This window comes from Pseudophryne corroboree, chromosome 1 (genome assembly GCF_028390025.1).
Source record: "Pseudophryne corroboree isolate aPseCor3 chromosome 1, aPseCor3.hap2, whole genome shotgun sequence".
NCBI lineage: Eukaryota > Metazoa > Chordata > Amphibia > Anura > Myobatrachidae > Pseudophryne > Pseudophryne corroboree.
The window spans coordinates 818,660,935-818,683,703 of record NC_086444.1 but is presented as its reverse complement, the minus strand read 5'-3'; the positions used below and the strand labels follow the sequence as shown (position 1 = coordinate 818,683,703).

Genomic DNA, 22,769 nt, shown 5'->3' with positions numbered 1-22,769 from the left:
AAATGTTTTAAATGTAAAATCGAAATAAAAACATTAAAAAAAAAAAACAAGAATTCGCATGTACATAAGTATTCACAGCCTTTGCCATGAAGCTAAAAATTGAGCTCAGGTGCATTCTGTTTTCACTAATCATCCTTGAGATGTACCTACAGCTTAATTGAAGTCTACCTGCAATAAATTCAGTTAATTGGACATGATTTGGAAAGGCACACACCTGTCTATATAAGGTCCCACACTTGAAAGTGCATGTCTGAGCACAAACCAAGCATGAAGTCAAAGGGATTGTCTATAGACCTCCGAGACAGGATTGCCTCGAGGCACAAATCTGGGGAAGGGTAAAAAAAAAATATCTACTGCTTTGAAGGTCCCAATGAGCACAGTGGCCTCCATCATCCGTAAATGGAAGAAGTTCAGAACCACCAGGACTCTTCCTAGATCTGGCTGCCTGGCCGTCTAAACTGAGCGATCGGGGGAGAAGGGCCCTAGTCAGGGAGGTGACCAAGATCCCAATGGTCACTCTGTCAGAGATACAGCATTCCTCTGTGAAGAGAGGAGAACCTTCCAGAAGGACAACCTTCTCTGCAGCAATCCACCAATCAGGCCTGCATGGTAGAGTGGCCAGACAGAAGCCACTCCTTAGTAAAAAGCACATGGCAGCCCACCTGAAGTTTGCCAAAATGCACCTGAAGGATTCTCAGACCATGAGAAACAAAATTCTCTGGTCTGATGAGACAAAGATTTAACTCTTTGGCATGAATGTTAGGCGTCGTGTTTGGAGGAAACCAGGCACCACTTATCACCAGGCCAATACCATCCCTACAGTAAAGCATGGTGGTGGGGATGTTTTTAAGCAGCAGAAACTGGAAGACTAATCAGGATAGAGGGAAAAATGAATGCATCAATGTACAGAGACATCATGGATGAAAACCTGCTCCAGAGTGCTCTTGACCTCAGACTGGGGCGATGGTTCATCTTTCAGCAGGATAACGACCCTAAGCACACAACCAAGATAGCAAAGGAATGGCTTCAGGACAACTCTGTGAATGTACTTGAGTGGCTCAGCCAGAGCCCAGACTTGAATCCGATTGATCATCTCTGGAGATATCTGAATATGGCTGTGCACCGACGCTTCCCATCCAACCTGATGGAGCTTGAGAGGTGCTGCAAAGAGGAATGAGCGAAACTGCCCAGAGATTGGTGTGCCAAGCTTGTGGCATCAGATTGAAAAAAACTTAAGGCTGTAATTGCTACCAAAGGTGCATAAACAATGTATTGAGCAAAGGCTGTGAATACTTATGTACGTGTGATGTCTTAGTTTATTATTTTTAATAAATTTGCAAAACTCTCAAAAAAACTTTTTTCACGTTGTCATTATGGGGTATTGTGTTTAGAATTTTGAGGGAAAAATTAATTTATTCCAGGCTGTAACATAACAAAATGTGGAAAAAGTGAAGCGCTGTGAATACTTTCCGTATGCACTGTATATTAATATTGTTTTGTCCTTTTTTACTAATTGTATCTTATCTTATTGTTACATATATATTGTTCCAGAAGCATAAATATCCCTCTACAGACACCTTATCATTATTGTAGAATATTTGGATTGAATGTCTAATGTGACAAGTAGAATAATAATGTGCTATGAATAATCACTGTAAAACCGCATTGCTGTTAGGCTAAAGTATAGCGTGTTTAACAGGCTTATATGGTGGCTATTTGCACATGGTTAAAGTGTGATTATATGGAATAAAACTGTTTTGAGCTTATATTTCATGGTTTATGCAAGGAAATGATCTAAGTAAGTTATGCCACCTCTTAGGAATACATTGTATTTTCTATATTGGACAGACAATGCAGATGATCTCCTTCAGTTAATCATGCACATGCAGCCACACAGTTACTGTGCTGCTTTTGGCAAAGAGCGAGTACGGACCTTTTGCTATTGCTAGAGATGGCAAGTGACCATGATGGCTCACACAGTGCTGTATCTCTGAGTCACAGGCTCACACTAATAATATCCATGATGCTGAGGTAATGTGCTGACATTTTCTGATAAGCTGTGTCTGCACTGCTCAAAGGGCTTGATATGGGCTATCCTAAGTATGTTTAAGTCTATTTCATAGAATATAGAAATCATGGAACATGGAACTTATGATGAAATCATATGACCTGTATTTACAAAAAAAAAATAACATAACTTGAATATAAATTGTTAGTGTATTTGAAGGCTACCTCAGCAAATCTATCTATCTATCTATCTATCTATCTATCTATCTATCTATCTATCTATCATGAAGGAATAAATAGGATTTTGGTTACCTACCGGTAAATCCTTTTCTCGTAGTCCGTAGAGGATGCTGGAGTCCACATTAGTACCATGGGGTATAGACGGGTCCACCAGGAGCCATTGGCACTTTAAGAGTTTGAGAGTGTGGGCTGGCTCCTCCCTCTATTTCCTTTCAACCAGACACAGTCTAGAAACTGTGCCCGAGGAGACGGACATCTTCGAGAGAAGGATTTACCACAGATAGTGGTGAGATTCATACCAGCTCACACATACAAGGCACATCAAGCTAACCAGCTTGAAAACTCAGCAACTGCTGAAACATTACTTACCAAGTAATAATGCAGTACATAACTAAACACAGTTGTACTGAACCCGACAACGGTTGCAGGAAAGCGAAACGCTGGGCGTGCGCCCAGCATCCTCTACGGACTACGAGAAAAGGATTTACCGGTAGGTAACCAAAATCCTATTTTCTCTTACGTCCTGGAGGATGCTGGGGTCCACATTAGTACCATGGGGAAGTACCAAAGCTTCCAGAACTAGAGGGATAGCGCGGAGGCTCCTGCAGAACTGATCAGAACATCAGATCATCAGAGGCCAAAGTATCGAACTTGTAGAACTTAACAAACGTGTTTGACCCAGACCAAGTTGTCGCTCGGCAAAGTTGTAATGGCCAGGAAGACCCCACTTTACGAGTAGAGTGGGCCTTAACAGATCTTGGACACGGCAATCCCGCTGTAGAATAAGCCTGCTGGATAGTGAACCTAATCCAGCGAGATATTGTCCGCTTAGAAGCAGGACACCCAATTTTCTTGGGATCATACAGGACAAACAGAGAGTCCGTTTTCCAGTGACGAGCAGTCCTCTTCACATAGATTTTCAAAGCCCTCACAACATCCAAAGACTTTGATGAAATTGAGGAGTCAGTAGCCACTGGCACCACAATAGGTTGGTTGATATGAAATGCCGACACAACCGTTCAAACGAAACTGCTGACGTGTCCGGAGCTCAGCTCTATCTTCGTGGACGATCAAGTAAGGGCTTTTACAGGACAAAGTCCCCAATTCTGACACACGTCTAGCAGAAGCTAAGGCCAACAAAGTGACAGCCTTCCATGTAAGAAATTGACGTCAACCTTCTGTAGAGGATCATACCAGTCCGACTGGAGGAACTGCAACACCACGTTAAGGTCCCAAGGCACCGTAGGTTGTACAAAGGGAGGTTGAATGTGCAGAACTCCCTTCAAAAAGGTCTGAACCTCAGGGAGGGCAGCCAATTGTTTCTGGAAGAAAATGGATAGGGACAAAATCTGGACCTTCACAGATCCCAACCTCAGGCCCATATCCACACCTGCTTGCAGGAAGAGGAGAAAACGTCCCAGTTGAAACTCCACCGCAGGAAACATCTTGGACTCACACAAAGAGACATATTACTTCCAAATACGATGGTAATGTTAAGACGTTACCCCTTTCCTAGCCTGTATCAGGGTAGGAATTAACTTCTTCGGAATGCCCTTCCGAGCAAGTATCAGGCGTTCAACCCCCATGCCATCAAACGTAGCCGCGGTAAGACTTGATAGGCGAAACAGCCCCTGCAGCAGGTCCTCCCGAAGAGGAAGAGGCCTCGGCTCTTCTTGCAAGAAACTCAGAAGATCCGCGTACCAAGCCCGCCTTGGCCAGTCTGGAGCAATGAGGATCGCTTGAACTCCTGTTCTCCTTACGAGCTGCGCAACAATACGAATGGAATCGACATCAGTGAGTGTAAATTGAAAAAACACAGTAGTTTAGTAAATTACCGTGTTTTTTTCAAAAAAGTTGCACTCTCAAACAGCTGATGTCAGCCGAGATTGATCTCGGCTGACATCGGCAAAAAAACGAATGTTAGTAAATTTACCCCAGTGTCCACAAAATGGTCAGACTAACTACTAGGTATAATGTGGAAACTCTCGCCAATGGGTCGCCTTTCTAGGTTATTCCATGTGCTTAGTTGTACTGCTGTTTTGCACTGAAGAAGTTGCTACTTCACATGTTGAAATTTATCTCTGCTATTATTAATTTTATTTTTCTTTCTGTGATAGAAGTGGACTTTGGGCCTAATTCAGATCTGATGGCTGCTGTGCGTTTTTTACACAGCGGGCAATCAGATCTGAACTGCGCTTATGAATGCGCCGGCTTGTCGGACGGCTACAACGAGCTTCAGTGCCTAGCGACGGAATGGGTCGAAAAATCCTAACACACGGGCGTTCACAAGGTGATTGACAGGAAGAGGCTGTTTGTGGGTGGCAACTGACCGTTTTCAGGGAGTGTCCGGAAAAACGCAGGCGGGCTCAAGTGTTTCCAGGGAGGGTGTCTGACGTCAGCTCCGGCCCCGATCAGCAGGATTTAATCGCACTGGAAAAGCAAGTCCTGGGCTGTGCAGAGACTGCACAAACTGATTTTTTGTGCAGCTCTGCAACACATGCGAACGCACACTTGCAGAGCGATTTTACCCTCCTCTTGTAGGTGGCGACTATCTGATCGACTATCTGATCGCAGGGCAGCAAAAAACGCAGCACAGCGATCAGATCTGAATTAGGCCCCTTGTTCTTATACATATTTGTTTGCCTTCTATACTTTGGGTGTCATTTTTCAATAAACACATTTGAAAAAAAAAGAAGATCTGGAGCAGTGACGTGCGGTGGGATCACAGGTTGGGGAGGCACTGGCAGCTAACAAGCCCCCCCACCCCGGAAAAAAAAAAAGTGTGGTCCCCCAACACATCAGGAAAACCAGCACTAGGCAGAACCAGCCAGGGGGAGTAATGCCATAGCAGGGGAGACACTCAGTGTGGGGTCCCCCTGCCATAACATTAATCTGCCCCCCCAGCCAGTCAGCCCAGGGTTGGAATTCCTCGGAAAGTGGGAACCCCAAAAAATAAAAATGGGGTCCCCCCTCCCGAGCAATAACCAGCACTGGGCTGATAGCCCAGTGCTATGCCCCGCACCCCTGGTGGCGGTGGGTGCGGGGTTCATTGTGTGTTAATATTGTTCTTTACAGGTGGCCTACAGGTCCCAGCAAGCCTGCCCCAGCATGCTGGCACTTGGAGAACCACAAGTGCCAGCATGCCCGGACATAAAGGGCCTGCTGGCACCTGTAGTCCACCTGCAAAGAATAGTAATATTGTTCTTTACAGGTAGCCTACAGGTCCCAGCAAGCCTGCCCCAGCATGCTGGCACTTGGAGAACCACAAGTGCCAGCATGCCCGGACATAAAGGGCCCGCTGGCACCTATAGTCCACCTGTAAAGAAAATATTAAAATAAAACGCCACACGTCTTGAAAAGAAGCTTTATTTAACTGGGTCTTCACCTGGGGGCGGCGGCCGTTAAGCTCTTTTGCGTGGCCGCCGCCTTCCCAGGGCTTCCGGCGTCTTCACCTGGGCTTCCAGCGTCTTCACCTGGTGGGCGGCGGCTGCTAAGCTCTTTTGCATAGCCGCCTTCCAGCCGTCTTCTCTCTTCAGGAGCTCTTCACAGCTCCTCCTCCGCCGTCGGACTGACTCTCCTCCGCCTCGCGCTGACTTATATAAGTCAGCCGGAGGGGGCGGGGCGATGACGCGGCGAGCCGTGATTGGCTCGCGGCGGCCATCTTGAATTTCAAAAATGACGCTGAGGCGCCATTTTTGAAACTGGAACCGCTCCGCTGCCAAACTCTGCAGATAAAGGTAATTTTCCGCCGCCGCACAGCCGCCGCAACCCGCCGCCTGCTCCACCGCCACCCGCACCACCGCCGCCGCATCCCGCCGCCCGCACAATCGCCGCATTCAGCCGCCCGCACAGTGATTGACAGCGGATCCAATCACTGTAGCCTCACTGACAGGGACGTGCTTTCATAGGTTGAAAGCACGTCCCTGTAGGAAAGCGGCACCACTAATGGTGCCGCTTTCCCATACATTTTCAATGGGCTTTTACAGCCCATGGCTAGTCCCCGCCCGTGTCCGCCCCCCGCTCCCCATATTATCCCCAGAGATAACGGGAGGCACCACGATCGGTGCCTCCCAAACACATAAGGAGGGGAGCAATGATCAGAATAATATTAAGAAGATACATATGACACAGAATATGTGTCATATGCATCTTCTTTGTATTATCTTAATCATTAATGACAGGGGAGGCACTGCCTCCACTGCCTCCCCTGCCTCCCCTGACTGCACGTCCCTGATCTGGAGGATGACCTGGACCAGTGAACAAGCCATCTAATAGAACTCATTTTCTAAGTCAGAATTTAAAAAAAGCAACAACATAATAAAATTCAGATTAGAAAAAGAGTTAAGTGGAAAATCATGAAAAGTTTTAGCCTTGGAAGTGGAATCTCCAGATGTCCGTCACATGAAAGCACTGCACTTACTGAGCAGCTCGGTAAAGAGGGGATAAGGACTATGTTCAAGTTACATCAGTCACAACAACATTCCCTATAAAATATATAAAATTATTATTATTATTATTATTATTATTATTATTATTAACTTTTATAAATCATTTAAATTTATCTTTCAGACTTTAAAACATTTGTTTAATTTACATAAACGCCATATGGTTGCAAATTATATTAATTTAATTTAAAAAAAAAGTCTGAAAAAATAGAAAAATATAATTTATACCAATATCCTTACAATGTTTTAGTTTAATATACTTTATTCTGACTAATTGGGACACTACATTGTCTTACAACATTTATTTCTAGCACACATAGTTAAGCATGCCTCTTGGTAATGCATACTGTATTAGCATCTCCAAGGGTCTATTTTGAATTACATGGATCATTATAATAGCTGCTAGAGGAAGTATTGTACCTACATAAACCGGGCACAAATTTAGAACCCGATGATGATTGTCATTTTTGCTATGAGCGCTTCTGTTCACTACAATAAGTCTGTACATATCTTCAAATGCATGAATTCAAAACAAAGATGTAGAAATGCAATACCTAACGCATAAATGCAGCTCAGGAATGGTGGGAAAGACATAATAGATAAATGCTCACTCAACCAATGCAGAAATAAATGTTTAATAACATAATCATAAACAAAAAGTATTTAAAAAGGATAATAAAAGCATCCACTTATTCCGTATATGTCTTCATCAAGAACAGAAAGCACAACTAAATGGGTGGAATTCAAATGTTTGGAAAGTCAGTTGGGTGTCTGTTTTTTCTGTCTATTAGATAGGAAAAAACAGACTCCCAACTGACTTTTCAAACATTTGAATCTCCCCCATTAAGTGTAAATACTTAATGTACTGAATTGAAATAAACCGGTGCACAGTCTCGCTGTTGCTAGAATATAATCCCAGATTCCACATATATGTAAAAAAAAGTTGTTGTGTCCGATGATATCCCCTGTATTTATTAAGGGAATACAACCATAATTATATGGACACTGTAGCAATGTACGGGATCCGTTCAATTTGCCGGCTGTCGGGATCCTGGTGGGCAGGATACCGTTGCCGAAATCCCGCCAGCCAGCAATGCTGCCAGCCGGAATCCCGGCAAAACAAGACTATTCCCACTCATGGGTGTACACAACACCCATAGAGTGGGAATAGATCATGTAGCAAGCGCAGCAAGCCACAGAGCCTGCAAGGGGACTCTGTCACATCCCATTCCAACTCAGAAGGAATAGTTTGAAACTGGACAATGTATTGTCCCACTCTGCGAGACCCCTGGCGTACACGTAGAATCTCAGACGAGGCTGACATGAGCCTACAAGGCTCATCAAAAATCCTCTTGAAGGATTAAATAAAGTCTGTATAATATAAACAAACTCATCTGATCCTTCCCACAAAGGAGAAGCCCATTTCAGGTCTGAACCTGAAAGCAAAGAAATAATGTATGCAATTTCAGCCCTTTGAGTAGGGAAATTCTGAGGGAGAAGTTCAAATTGGATCTCACACTGATTAATGAAACCCCAACAGAGGTTGGGGCTGCCATCAAAATGACTTGGGGTCGGTAATTGAAGGCAAGACTTAGAAGGAGAATGTGCACTAGATGGATTCACTGGGGCTGGCACTGGAACTGTTGAAGCAGGAGACATGGAAGCTAAAGTGTTTTGAATAGATAACAGCTGAGCTGAAAAGTCTTGCAGGTATTGAACCACCTGTTGCTGGGTGGCTTCTTGTTTCTCAACACAGGAAGCTAGGTTCTGAATAGCCCCAGCACTGTGAGAATCCTGCATATCCATTTGGCCTGTACAAACTGTCACGTCCTGGGTCCCTGTGTACTCAGCTGGTGACCCCTGTGATGTGGTCACTGGATCAGAATTCCACACTAATCGAGGTGGACGAATATAGGACTTCTTCATATACCGCTAGAACTGAGTGTTTACGAGACCTGCCCAGAGGTGCGGAGTCTAACCCACCGGAAGGTTTTCACCAGTGGCCCCCTCCAATAGGGATTTGGGTTTCGCTGCTTCCAATAGGCAGGTCACGGACAGGTACCCGGAAATAGCTGAGGAATCCTATAAAGAAATAACTAGTGGCAGACTGATAATGAGAGAGTCTTTGAAAAAGTTAAGCACTGAGAGGAACCGCTGAGAAGATCTTGAGGGTTAAAGAGGATAGAAACACTCCAAAGAATAACTGAAGATTGAATATACTGGAAGAAATAATCGATGATGACCGATTGCACTTGGTACTTGTGAGCTGGAGAACTTGGAAGCACTTGGAGAAACAATCGATGTTTAGCTGATTGCACTCGATTCTTGAGAACTAGAAAAGACTTAAAGAAACAAATGATGTCTAACCGATGGCACTTGGCGCTTAAGAACTTGAAAGCACTTGAAGAAACAACCGATGATTAACTGATGGCACTTGGTACTTGAGAACTTGAAAACACTTGAAGATACAAACGATGTCCATCTGATGGCACTCATATGCGCATGCGGGGGAGGGGGGTTAGAGTACCTAGAACCCCTTCCCCCCGGCCGCTGATCTGTCACGGAGGAGCAGCTCAGCCTCGGCTTGCAGTGTGACACAGTCACTCCGTGCGCTTCGCGAGACTGGCCACTCAGGCTGGAACATAGGAGGAGTGGCTCCTCTTACGTGCTGTGAAAGGATAGAGACACTGATGCCAGTGGTGCAGCAACATTGTAGCGGCACTGCTTATAGCTTCACTGCACCTGCCAGCAGCCAGGCACTCAGTGGAGTAGAGCCAGATGACACATATGCTGGTGCAGCGCTGGCACTCTTATGTCTGTCTATTGGGGGGGGTTTGATGGTGCTGTCCTGCCTATGGGGGAGGGGTGGGAGAATGATGGTGCTACGCTATCTATCTATGGGGAGCAGGTGATGGCGCTGTCCTGTCTTTCAATGGGGAAGGGGGGGGGATTTTAGTGTTGTGTCTGTCTGTCCAGGAAGGGGGGGGGGTTTGCTTGGGGGGAATAATGTGCCCTTGCTGTCTTTTTATGAAGGGAAGGGGGGGTTTGATGGTGGCTATGCTGTCTGTTTATAGGGGGTGCTGGGGGGAATGATGGTGGTTGTTCTCATATAATATATATATATATATATATATATATAAATATATGTATATATATATATATATACAATTCTCCTCCAGCCGGCACTCCGCAGTTACCTCCGCTATGCTGCGCCCAGTGCCCGTCCCGGCTAATGCATTTAGCCACGTACACTCCACTGTCTGGCGGCACTCCCTGGGCTGAAATAAATTCTCCACAACGTGTATTACATCAACGTTTCAAAGTGTTCATGATCCTGAAAACTTTGAAACGTTGATGTAATACACGTTGTGGAGAATTTATTTCAGCCCAGGGAGTGCCGCCAGACAGTGGAGTATATATATATATATATATATATATAAAACACTATTGAATAATCAGTCAACGAATGATGGGTTCACCAGCGTTTCAGTGTTATTCAGTTCAAGGAATTTTTTTTTGTTAGGTTTAGGCACCAGGTTAGGTTTAGGATGCAGGAGGGGGGCTAGGGCTAGGCTGTGGGGAGGGGGGGGGGATAGGGTTAGGCTGCGGGGAGGGGGGTTAGGTTTAGGCACCACTGGGGAAGGTTAGGTTTTAGGCACTAAAAATGGAGGGCTAGGCTGTGGAAAGAGTGGGGTTAGGTTTCGGCACTAAGGGGGAGGTTAGGTTTAGACACTAGCAGCTAGAGAATTAATTTTAATTACTATATGGTTCCATAGTATACAACTTAAATTATAAAATAAGAATTCCCTTTAGTGCATACCTTATGCAACTCCCATAAAGTAATACATTTTTTCATTGATCTGTAAACAATTGTTTGGAAACCCCCCTTTCAAAATCTTGCGAACTGGAGAACTTGAAAACACTTGAAGAAACAAAGTTTAAATCACTCAGGGCGAAGAACAATGTAGAATCGATGTGCAATTGATGTTAAGAAGCACTAATTGATGAACACGTAGTAATGCTCTGGAAAACACGTGGAGACACAGGGGGTAATTCAGATCTTATCGCTGCTGTGCGTTTTTGCACAGAGTGCGATAAGATCTGAACTGTGCATGCGTGTGAGCCGCAATGCGCCCGGGCATTGCACAACACCAACAGACTTCGGCGCCTAGCGACGGGATGGGGCAAAAAATCCGAACGCACGGGTATTTGCAAGGTGATTGACAGGAAGAGGCCATTTGTGAATGACAACTGTTTTACAGGAGTGTCCGGAAAAACGCAGACGGGATCAGACGTTTTTAGGGAGAGTGTTTGACGTAAGCTCCGGCCCCGCAGCGGCTGAGTAAGTTCTGGGCTGCTTTTATGTGCAGCTCTTCTACCAAAGCATACGCGCACTTACACAGCGTTTTCCCCTCCCCCTGTAGACGGCGACTATCTGATCGCAGGGCAGCAAAAAATGCAGCCCAGTGATCAGATCTGAATTAGGCCCACAGAATGGAGCCTGGAACTTGGAACAGCAATATCCAACAGCATGCACTAGAGGAAGAAGTTGTACAGGCGACTTCCTGTTCCCAGGATCCCACTTATATACCCTGAGACAGACAGCCATTGGATAGAGTAGTCAGCTAAGCACTTCCAGGGTTTCCATTGGGTATTACTGCAGTCAGCTGACTTTAAACATGACTGCCCAGCATTCTGTAAACACCAAGCATTCCACACTTAAGACATAAGATGAAACAGAAGCATGTATCGCAACCCTTGGTCGACACCACAGCTGCCGACTGACAGTACCCCTGTGCCGCGGAAACCCGCATAACGGTGAGTAACGGCTGGCTCTAGTCCGGATCCTGACATACTCCTAGCGCTCACCCCACTGCCGGCATACTGGCGGATGGGATGCCGCTGTCGGGATCTTGACAGCCGGCATCCCGTCTGCCGGTACATGGTATGTATTCCCAAAGTACATGTTCTGTGGAGAGATGCAGTCCCGTCTGTGCTGTATGTTTCACAGCCAGCACACACTTAGGGGCCTATTTATCACCATCCGCATCCAGAATGACAGGTGATAAAATCGCCCAAACTCGCACTGCGATAATTGATTACATGGCAGGGATATATCAATTATCACATGCAGGAACAGAGCTTGCGGTCAAGCTCAGTCCCTGCGATGCCTCTTTGCAGCATCATCGGGTATTTTTCGTAAAAAATACCCCGATGACCTGCTGCGCATGCGCCGCCCCCGCCGACATCGCCACTACCGCTGCCGCCCGATCGACCGCCCCCTCTTCGTGACTACCCCCGATTGGCGCGGACCCCCCCAGCAGGATAATATACTCACCTGTCAAGGGAGCCAGTCCGCGCTGCTTCAGGAGGCTGACGGGCCGCTGGGCACTTCTCCTGCGCTGTGACCCCCGGTGCTGTAAAGTGCACTGCCATTTTGCAGCGTCACTTTACTGCACCGAGGTCACATTGCAGCATATGGGGGGCCCGGCGCACGGCAGCGCTCACCGGAGCAGCGGACACCGGTTCCCTGGACAGCTGAGTATGGTTTTCTTTTTCTTTTTTACTTTTTTTTTACATTTTTACACTGCTTCAAAGCTCACTATCCAGCATGCTTATTCCACGGCAGGCTTGCCGGTTTCAAAATCTATACAGGCCCACTCTACTAGGTCGGTTGGTTCTTCTTGGGCGGCGTCTCGGCTTTACAGCTTTACCAAGCAGCTACTTGGTCAGGTTCGAATATGTTTGCTAAGTTTTACAGGTTTGATACTTTGGCCTCTGAGGACCTTCAGTTTGGTCAATCAATTCTGCAGGAACTTGAGCACTCTCCCACCCGGTTTGGGAGCTTTGGTACTTCCCCATGGTACTAAATGGATTCCCAGTATCCCCTAGGACGTAAGAGAAAATAGAATTTTAATTAGCTACCAGTAAATCCTTTTCTCGTAGTCCGTAGAGGATACTGGGCGCCTGTCCAGTGCTTCGTGTTTCCTGCACAGTTACTTGGTTAAGTATTCTGGTTTGTTCAGCTATTGCTGTTCATGTTTCAAGTTTGGTTAGCATGGCTTTCCTCTTGTTTTGTGTGGACTGGTTCGTAATCTCACCACTTTCCTTATCGATCCTTCTCTCAAAGTATGTCCGTCTCCTCGGGCACAGTTTCCTAGACTGAGTCTGGTAGGAAGGGCATAGAGGTAGGAGCCAGCACACACTATCAATTTCTTAAAGTGCCCATGGCTCCTAGTGGACTCGTCTATACCCCATGGTACTAAATGGATTCCCAGTATTCCCTACGGACTACGAGAAAAGGATTTACCGGTAGGTAATTAAAATCCTATTTTTTGTTTGACACTTATTATATGTGTCCCAGGAGACCTTCTACCAACTTGGAATTTAACCTGAATGAAGAGACTCCTCTTTGTAATAAGGGGTCTTTTGCTACCAATAATACAAATGGGATGACTTCATACCTTTTCTCTAACGTCCTAGTGGATGCTGGGGACTCCGTAAGGACCATGGGGAATAGACGGGCTCTTTAAGAAAGAATTAGGATACTGGTGTGCACTGGCTCCTCCCTCTATGTCCCTCCTCCAGACCTCAGTTTGAATCTGTGCCCGGACGAGCTGGGTGCACCTTAGTGAGCTCTCCTGAGCTTGCTAGAAAAGAAAGTATTTTGCTAGGATTTTTTATTTTCAGAGAGATCTGCTGGCAACAGACTCTCTGCTACGTGGGACTGAGGGGAGAGAAGCAGCCCTACTCACTAGAAGATAGGTCCTGCTTCTTAGGCTACTGGACACCATTAGATCCAGAGGGATCGTACACAGGAACGCACCCTTGGTCGTCCGATCCCTGAGCCGCGCCACCGTCCCCCTCGCAGAGCCAGAAGACAGAAGCCGGCATGAGAAGCAAGAAGACTTCGAAATCGGCGTCAGAAGACTCCAGTCTTCATATGAGGTAGCGCACAGCACTGCAGCTGTGCGCCATTGCTCCCACACTAAACCCACACACTCCGGTCACTGTAGGGTGCAGGGCGCAGGAAGGGGGCGCCCTGGGCAGCAATTAGGTACCTCTTGGCAAAAGCAGCATATATACAGTTGGGCACTGTATATATGCATGAGCCCCCGCCATTATTTTTACACAAAACGCGGGACAGAAGCCCGCCGCTGAGGGGGCAGGGCTTCTTCCTCAGCACTCACCAGCGCCATTTTCTCTCCACAGCTCCGCTGAGAGGAAGCTCCCCAGGCTCTCCCCTGCAGAATCACGGTAGAAAGAGGGTAAAAAGAGAGGGGGGGGCACATAAATTTGGCGCAAAAACAGTATATACAGCAGCTACTGGGTTAACACTAAGTTACTGTGTGAATCCTGGGTAATATAGCGCTGGGGTGTGTGCTGGCATACTCTCTCTCTGTCTCTCCAAAAGGCCTTGTGGGGGAACTGTCTTCAAATAGAGCATCGCCTGTGTGTGTGGTGTGTCGGTACGCTTGTGTCGGCATGTTTGACGAGGAATGGTATGTGGAAACAGAGCGGGTACAAATTAATGTGGGGTCGCCGCCGATGGCGCCGACACCCGATTGGATGGATATGTGGAAGGTTTTAAATGATAATGTTAATTCCTTGCATAAAAGGTTGGATAAAGCTGAAGCCTTGGGACAGTCAGGGTCTCAACCCATGCCTGATCCTACAGCGCAGAGGCCATCAGGGTCTCAGAAGCGCCCACTATCCCAACTTGTTGACACAGATATCGACACGGATTCTGACTCCAGTGTCGATGGCGATGATGCAAAGTTACAGCCTAAAATGGCTAAAGCCATCCGCTACATGATTATAGCAATGAAAGATGTGTTACACATCACAGAGGAAACCCCAGTCCCTGACAAGAGGGTTTATATGTATGGGGAAAAAAGGCAAGAGGTGACCTTTCCCCCTTCACATGAGTTAAATGAGTTATGTGAAAAGGCTTGGGAATCTCCAGATAGGAAACTGCAGATTTCCAAACGAATGCTTATGGCGTATCCTTTCCCGACAACGGACAGGTTACGCTGGGAATCCTCCCCTAGGGTAGATAAAGCTTTAACACGCTTATCCAGAGGGTAGCCCTGCCGTCACAGGATACGGCCACCCTAAAAGATGCTGCGGATAGAAAGCAGGAGGGTATCCTGAAGTCCATATATACACATTCAGGTACCCTACTAAGGCCGGCAATTGCGTCGGCCTGGATGTGTAGTGCTGTAGCAGCATGGACAGATACCTTATCTGAGGAACTTGATACCTTGGATAAGGATACTATAATACTGACCCTGGGGCATATAAAATTTCTGCCAGAAGGGTCCTGTGGACTCGGCAATGGACAGGCGATGCCGACTCAAAAAGGCACATGGAGGTTTTACCTTACAAGGGTGAGGAATTGTTTGGGGACGGTCTCTCGGACCTGGTCTCCACAGCTATGGCTGGAAAGTCAGATTTTTTGCCATATATTCCCTCACAACCTAAGAAAGCACCGTATTACCAAATGCAATCCTTTCGATCACAAAAAGGCAAGAAAGTCCGAGGTGCGTCCTTTCTTGCCAGAGGCAGGGGTAGAGGATAGAAGCTGCACAATACAGCTAGTTCCCAGGAACAGAAGTCCTCCCCGGCTTCCACAAAATCCACCGCATGATGTTGGGGCTCCACAGGCGGAGCCAGGCCCGGTGGGGGCGCGTCTCCGAAATTTCAGCCACAAGTGGGTTCACTCACAGGTGGATCCCTGGGCTATAGAGATTGTGTCTCAGGGATACAAGCTGGAATTCGAAGTGATGCCCCCTCACCGTTACCTCAAATCGGCCCTGCCAGCTTCCCCCATAGAGAGGGAAATAGTGTTAGCTACAATTCACAAATTGTATCTCCAGCAGGTGGTGGTAAAGGTTCCCCTCCTTCAACAGGGAAGAGGTTACTATTCGACAATGTTTGTGGTACCGAAACCGGACGGTTCGGTCAGACTCATATTGAATTTAAAATCCCTGAACATATACCTGAAAAGGTTCAAGTTCAAGATGGAATCGCTCATAGTGGTCATCGCAAGCCTGGAGGAGGGGGATTTTATGGTGTCTCTGGACATAAAGGATGCTTACCTTCATGTCCCCATTTATCCACCTCATCAGGAGTACCTCAGATTTGTGGTACAGGATTGTCATTACCAGTTCCAGACGTTGCCGTTTGGTCTCTCCACGGCACCGAGAATATTTACCAAGGTAATGGCAGAAATGATGGTGCTCCTGCGAAAGCAAGGAGTCACAATTATCCCATACTTGGACGATCTCCTCATAAAGGCGAGGTCCAGAGAGCAGTTGCTGATCAGTGTAGCATGCTCTCGGGAAGTGTTACAACAGCACGGCTGGATTCTGAATATTCCAAAGTCGCAGCTGATTCCTACGACGCATCTGCCCTTCCTGGGCATGATTCTGGACACAGACCAGAAGAAGGTTTTTCTCCCGACGGAGAAGGCGCAGGAACTCATGACACTGGTCAGAGACCTCTTAAAACCAAAATAGGTGTCGGTGCATCACTGCACGAGAGTCCTGGGAAAGATGGTGGCGTCATACGAGGCCATTCCCTTCGGCAGGTTCCATGCGAGGACCTTTCAATGGGATCTGTTGGACAAGTGGTCCGGATCGCATCTATAGATGCATCGGCTGATCACCCTATCCCCCAGGGCCAGGGTGTCTCTTCTGTGGTGGCTGCAGAGTGCTCACCTTCTCGAGGGCCGCAGATTCGGCATTCAGGACTGGGTCCTGGTGACCACGGATGCAAGCACAGGGAAGAAATTTCCAGGGTCTGTGGTCAAGTCAGGAGACTTGCCTTCACATCAATATCCTGGAACTAAGGGCCATATACAACGCCCTAAGTGAAGCGGAGACCCTGCTTCGCAACCAATCGGTGCTGATTCAATCAGACTACATCACCGCAGTGGCTCATGTAAACCGCCAAGGCGGCACAAGGAGCAGGGTGGCGATGGCGGAAGCCACCAGAATTCTTCGATGGGCGGAGAATCACGTACGAGCACTGTCAGCAGTGTTCATTCCGGGAGTTGACAACTGTGAAGCAGACTTCCTCAGCAGGCACGACCTCCACCCGGGAGAGTGGGGACTTCATCAAGAAGTCTTCACGCAGATTGCAAGGCGATGGGAACTCCCACAGGTGGACATGATGGCATCCCACCTCAACAAAAAGCTACAGAGGTATTGTGCCAGGTCAAGAGACCCTCAGGCGATAGCTGTAGATGCACTAGTGACACCGTGGGTGTTCCAGTCGGTTTATGTGTTTCCTCCTCTTCCTCTCATACCCAAGGTACTGAGAATCATAAGAAAAAGAGGAGTGAGAACAATACTCATTGTTCCGGATTGGCCAAGAAGGACTTGGTATCCAGAGCTACAAGAAATGCTCACAGAGGACCCATGGCCTCTACCTCTAAGACAGGATCTGTTACAGCAGGGGCCCTGTCTGTTCCAAGACTTACCGCGGCTGCGTTTGATGGCATGTCGGTTGAACGCCGGATCCTAGCAGAAAAAGGCATTCCAGATGAGGTTATTCCTACGCTGATAAAGGCTAGGAAGGACGTGACGGCTAAACATTATCGCCGTATATGGCGAAAATATGTTGCTTGGTGTGAGGCCAGGAATGCCCCTGCAGAGGAATTCCAGCTAGGCCGTTTCCTTCACTTCCTACAGTCGGGAGTGACTATGGGCCTAAAATTGGGGTCCATTAAGGTCCAGGTTTCGGCCCTATCCATTTTCTTTCAAAAAGAACTGGCTTCTCTTCCTGAAGTTCAGACGTTTGTAAAGGGAGTGCTGCATATTAAGCCCCCGTTTGTGCCTCCAGTGGCACCTTGGGATCTTAACGTGGTGTTGAGTTTCCTGAAATCACACTGGTTTGAGCCACTTAAAACCGTGGAGTTAAAATATCTCACGTGGAAGGTGGTCATGCTATTAGCCTTGGCTTCGGCTAGGCGTGTGTCAGAATTGGCGGCTTTGTCACATAAAAGCCCCTATCTGGTTTTCCATATGGACGGGGCAGAATTGCGGACTCGTCCGCAATTTCTGCCAAAAGTGGTGTCATCTTTTCATATGAACCAACCTATTGTGGTGCCTGTGGCTACTCGTGACTTGGAGGATTCCGAGTTACTGGATGTAGTCAGGGCTTTGAAGATTTATGTAGCCAGAACGGCTAGAGTCAGGAAAACTGAGTCGCTGTTTATCCTGTATGCATCCAACAAGCTGGGTGCTCCTGCTTCAAAGCAAACTATTGCTCGCTGGATCTGTAACACGATTCAACAGGCTCATTCTGCGGCTGGATTGCCGCTTCCAAAATCAGTAAAAGCCCACTCCACAAGGAAGGTGGGCTCTTCTTGGGCGGCTGCCCGAGGGGTCTCGGCATTACAGCTTTGCCGAGCGGCTACTTGGTCAGGTTCAAACACTTTTGCAAAGTTCTACAAGTTTGATACCCTGGCTGAGGAGGACCTTGTGTTTGCTCTTTCGGTGCTGCAGAGTCATCCGCACTCTCCCGCCCATTTGGGAGCTTTGGTATAATCCCCATGGTCCTTACGAAGTCCCCAGCATCCACTAGGACGTTAGAGAAAATAAGATTTTACTTACCGGTAAATCTATTTCTCGTAGTCCGTAGTGGATGCTGGGCGCCCGTCCCAAGTGCGGACTTCTTCTGCAATACTTGTACATAGTTATTGCTTAAATAAGGGTTATGTTATGGTTGCATCAGGGTTATCTGATGCTCTGTTGTTGTTCATACTGTTAACTGGGTAAGTTTATCACGAGTTATACGGTGTGATTGGTGTGGCTGGTATGAGTTTTACCCTGGATTCCAAAATTCTTTCCTTGTACTGTCAGCTCTTCCGGGCACAGTTTCCTTAACTGAGGTCTGGAGGAGGGACATAGAGGGAGGAGCCAGTGCACACCAGTATCCTAATTATTTCTTAAAGTGCCCTGTCTCTTGCGGAGCCCGTCTATTCCCCATGGTCTTTACGGAGTCCCCAGCATCCACTACGGACTACAAGAAATAGATTTACCGGTAAGTAAAATCTTATTTTTTTAGGTCAACTATATAAGAACTAGGAATGTTTGCGCTAGCGCAGCACCAATCCCCCCCCCCCCCCCACACACACACATACGAACATATACCCATCCTGCTATACCCATTACAGGAAACACGTCTGACTACTTTCTGTGGATTTTTTGGTCATGTAACCCCTCTATTTGCCCAGGGGTACCCAGTGCCTCCACCTAAACTATTTGGGATTTTGGTATATCTCCCCGGCTAGCTTAGGACTGCCGTTTGTGATTGTGTTGGAGTAATTTCCACCCAGTACACCAATCCAATTACCCCAGTACACCCTCTACAGGAGGAGTGAATAGTGTTTTAATATGATGAATTGCTTAATAATAAAGTACCTCATATCACGGCGTTACCTTTTACACCTTCTATTTCTTCGTTGCAGGTTCTTCCTTGGATGTGGAAACAACGTCACCGGTAAGTATTCTTAAGGTTATTTTATTACCAACAGGTTTAATTCTACAACAATTAGGGTTATATTGATGGTACTCACAACATAACATATAATACATATACTGAAAAAAATATTCCGCCTATACAATCAGTAATGCATGCAAGACATAAAAACTGTGGGTGAAACCAAAAATATTTACCTACAGTGACCCGGGTACTCATACATGAATTATATATATACTCAGTTACTTGGCCCTGCGGTTATAGTGTGCACACTGCAGTTCATTACGATTATGATAGAATTGTATCATTAAATATAGGTCTGTTAGACAGTATACTTTCCAAGCTGCAAATTATATTAGAAGTCGCTCTTAGTATCCCAGCCGCATCTCCCTCCTAGCTCTCTGCCTTGCCAGTACGTACCACCCACTCACTTAGGAGGCGGACTTCAGTGCGGCTTCTGACGGGGCATAGACGAGATCCACCCACCTCTGTTCGGCTTACAGCGGATCGATCAATGCGGGTGGCAGGGAGCTTCGTGGGTACACTCCCCCAAATCTTTCCGTAAGTTCACCTCTCCTCTATCGTCCGGTGCTCACACCTCCGCTGCTGCTGTCTCTCCTCTCTGCACCACCAACCGACGACCTCACATGAGCAAATGTCTTTTTCTCTTCCACGCGAATCAGTCTCAGCTCACCCCCCAGGCAGTTACCCTTGTGCACGGGGAGCCTCCAGCTCAACCTCTCCGTCCCTCGCATGCCACTCTATGCACCCGAATATGCAGGCATTGGTTACTTGATCACATCATGAAATTCATGCATGTACAAATAAATAAATATACAATAATTATTACAAATCATTTATGTACACATATAATATATACATATGTCACGAAAGACCACTGTGGAGCATAAATACTATTGAATACCCCCATACATACTAGGGGTTACACTCTCCCCCTGGTGAATAAATTTTTTTCTTGTTAAAAATGGGTTTCACCATCTAATTACGAATTTAATCACTCTATTCACTTTCTATCTCACTGCTTTAAACAGTATACCCAAAATAGGGCCAGGACCTCACTAGATGGGGTTGTAGTACCCACGGCACTACCGTGGGAGTTCCTAATTGATCGTAGGTAAGTAATTTAGGGGGCCTCCAAGCCCTTTGAGGCCTAGGGGACCATTGCGGTAGTCCACCAGCACCCTCTGAATCATTACTCAGATTGATTGGTAACTGGGACCCCTTTCCACCTATTCCCCAACTTTCGTCCCTGTCCATATCATCATCCTCCTGTCCCCATCTATCAGAGTCATCAGGCATACCTAGCTGAGTAGATTGGTGAATTTGAGAAGGCACAAGGTGTTCCGTGGGCTCAGCACTATCCTGATAGTAGTATCCCGAAGTGTATTCCTCCGACTCTGCCTTATCATCATCTTCACCTGTATTAGTAATAATGGGAGTAGGGACAGTAGCTACAGGATACTCCTCCTCCCGCAGGTCCCAGTCTCTGCAATCCTCCCACCGAATATCTTTTGCTATGGGCAGTAAATGTTGTCTATGGTAGGTTAATATGGGCCCGGTACTATCTGTAGACTTCAATTGATAGACAGGTATACCAGGTAACTGCTTCATTACTATATAAGGTTCTGATTTCCACCGATTATTTAGTTTTTGCCTCCTAGGTAACCCTAATTAGCACTCTATCTCCAGGGTTCAGCTGCTGTTCTTTTACATGTCGATCATATTGGGTTTTATTCTTTTCTCCCATTTTATAGGCAGTATTTTGTGCCAGATGATAGGCTTCCTTTAATTGCTGTCTGAGCTGTTTAACGTATTGGGTATGTGACGTAGGCAGGGTGGTCATCTGAGTTCCTAAACAAACATCAATTGGGAGCCGAGCTTCTCTACCAAACATTAGATAATATGGTGTGTATCCAGTGGCCTCGTTCTTTGTACAGTTATACGCATGTACTAGCGGGGATACGTGGCGGTTCCATTGCAGCTTCCGTTGGGCATTTAAAGAACCTAGCATGTTCAGCAGGGTCCGGTTGAAGCGCTCAGGCTGTGGATCACCTTGGGGATGGTAAGGCGTTGTACGAGATTTTTGAATACCACAGCATTGACACAATTCTCTGATCACTCTGCTCTCAAATTCCCTTCCCTGATCAGAATGTATTCTGACGGGAAGTCCGTAGTGGACAAAAAACTTGTCCCAAAGAGTTTTCGCAACTGTCACAGCCTTTTGATTGGTGGTCATATAAGCTTGGGCGTATCTGGTGAAATGATCGGTTACCACCAATATATGACAATCTTGCCCCCGTGTACCCTCCAAAGTCAGGAAATCAATGCAAATCAACTTCATCGGTCCAGCACTCTGAATGTTCACTAGTGGTGCGGCCTTAGTTGGCAATATCTTTCGGAGGATACAATTTCCACACATTCTGCAGAACTGGTTGATGTCATGGTTCATAAACGGCCAAAAGACTCGATCCGAGACCAAGCCTTGGGTTTTATCGTATCCTAAGTGCCCGTGTTCATCATGTAATGACTTAAGCACCAGTTGTTTATACATAGCGGGCAATACCTTCTGCAGCTTACAAGTTCCATCAGGTCTCTGGGTTCTCCTATATAATATTCCCTTTATCAAGCTCAACTTTCTTAGTTGCCTCCACAAGATCTTGGATTCCAAGGACAATGTCTCTTGGTCAACCAGTAGGGTTGAATTCTCTACCATCCTTAGAATGGGACTAATGGTAGGATCATTTCACTGTTCCCACGCCATTTGTTCCTTAGTAACCCGACTAAGCCCATCCAATGCAATACGATTCAAGTGACAATAGGCGGAAGGGATAGCAGCCATCAAAGCTCCCAGAGACATTATGGCAGCAGAATCAGTGTACCGATTGATGCTTATTTGGTGGCATAATCCTCTTACTGCAGCAGCAGGCACCTCAATCCATTCATCCCCTACATTACCAGCTTCACAGTGTGGCATTCGGGACAATGCATCAGCATCCTGATTATTACTTCCAGGTCGATATTTGATCGTAAAGTCATAATTACTTAAAGCTGCTAGCCACCTATGGCCAGTTGCATCCAGCTTCGCTGACATCTGGAAGTAGGTCAGAGGATTGTTGTCGGTTTGAACTACGAATGACACCCCATACAAGTAGTCATGGAACTTTTCACTGACTACCCATTTCAGTGCTAGAAATTCTAAATTATGAACTGGGTAGTTCTTCTCACTTCGAGACAGTCCTCTGCTTACATAAGAAATGGGTCTCAGTCGGTTATCCTGGATTTGATAGAGTACTCCCCCCAGACTGTCAAATGACGCATCTATATGCACTTCATAGGGTAGCTCAGGGTGAGCATAGGCTAACACTGGTGCTTGTGTCAATCTATCTTTTAATTGACAGAAAGCCTCTTCGCACTGTTCAGTCCACCGTACTCCAAATGACTCCCGAGGTTTATAGTAGATCCGCTCCTTGTCCTTTGCACGACTGTGGTTCTTATGAGCCGGGGGATAGCCACGGGTCAACTCAGTCAATGGTAGCGCAATTTTGGAGTAGTGATGCACAAACTTCC

General features: G+C 46.6%; 1 protein-coding gene across 3 annotated transcripts in view; it reads right to left on the bottom strand.

Moving 5' to 3' along the window:
* Positions 1-22,769, bottom strand: part of CHRNA6 (cholinergic receptor nicotinic alpha 6 subunit) — a 71,153-nt gene that overhangs the window by 40,775 nt on the left and 7,609 nt on the right. The window contains exon 1 of one of the 3 annotated variants that reach the window (XM_063919497.1): positions 19,124-19,317. The exons of the other annotated variants lie outside the window; for them this stretch is intronic. The gene's annotated coding sequence lies outside the window, so the exon portion shown is untranslated. Of the gene's footprint in view, positions 1-19,123; positions 19,318-22,769 lie in introns of those variants that run through there. 3 annotated transcript variants of the gene reach the window in all.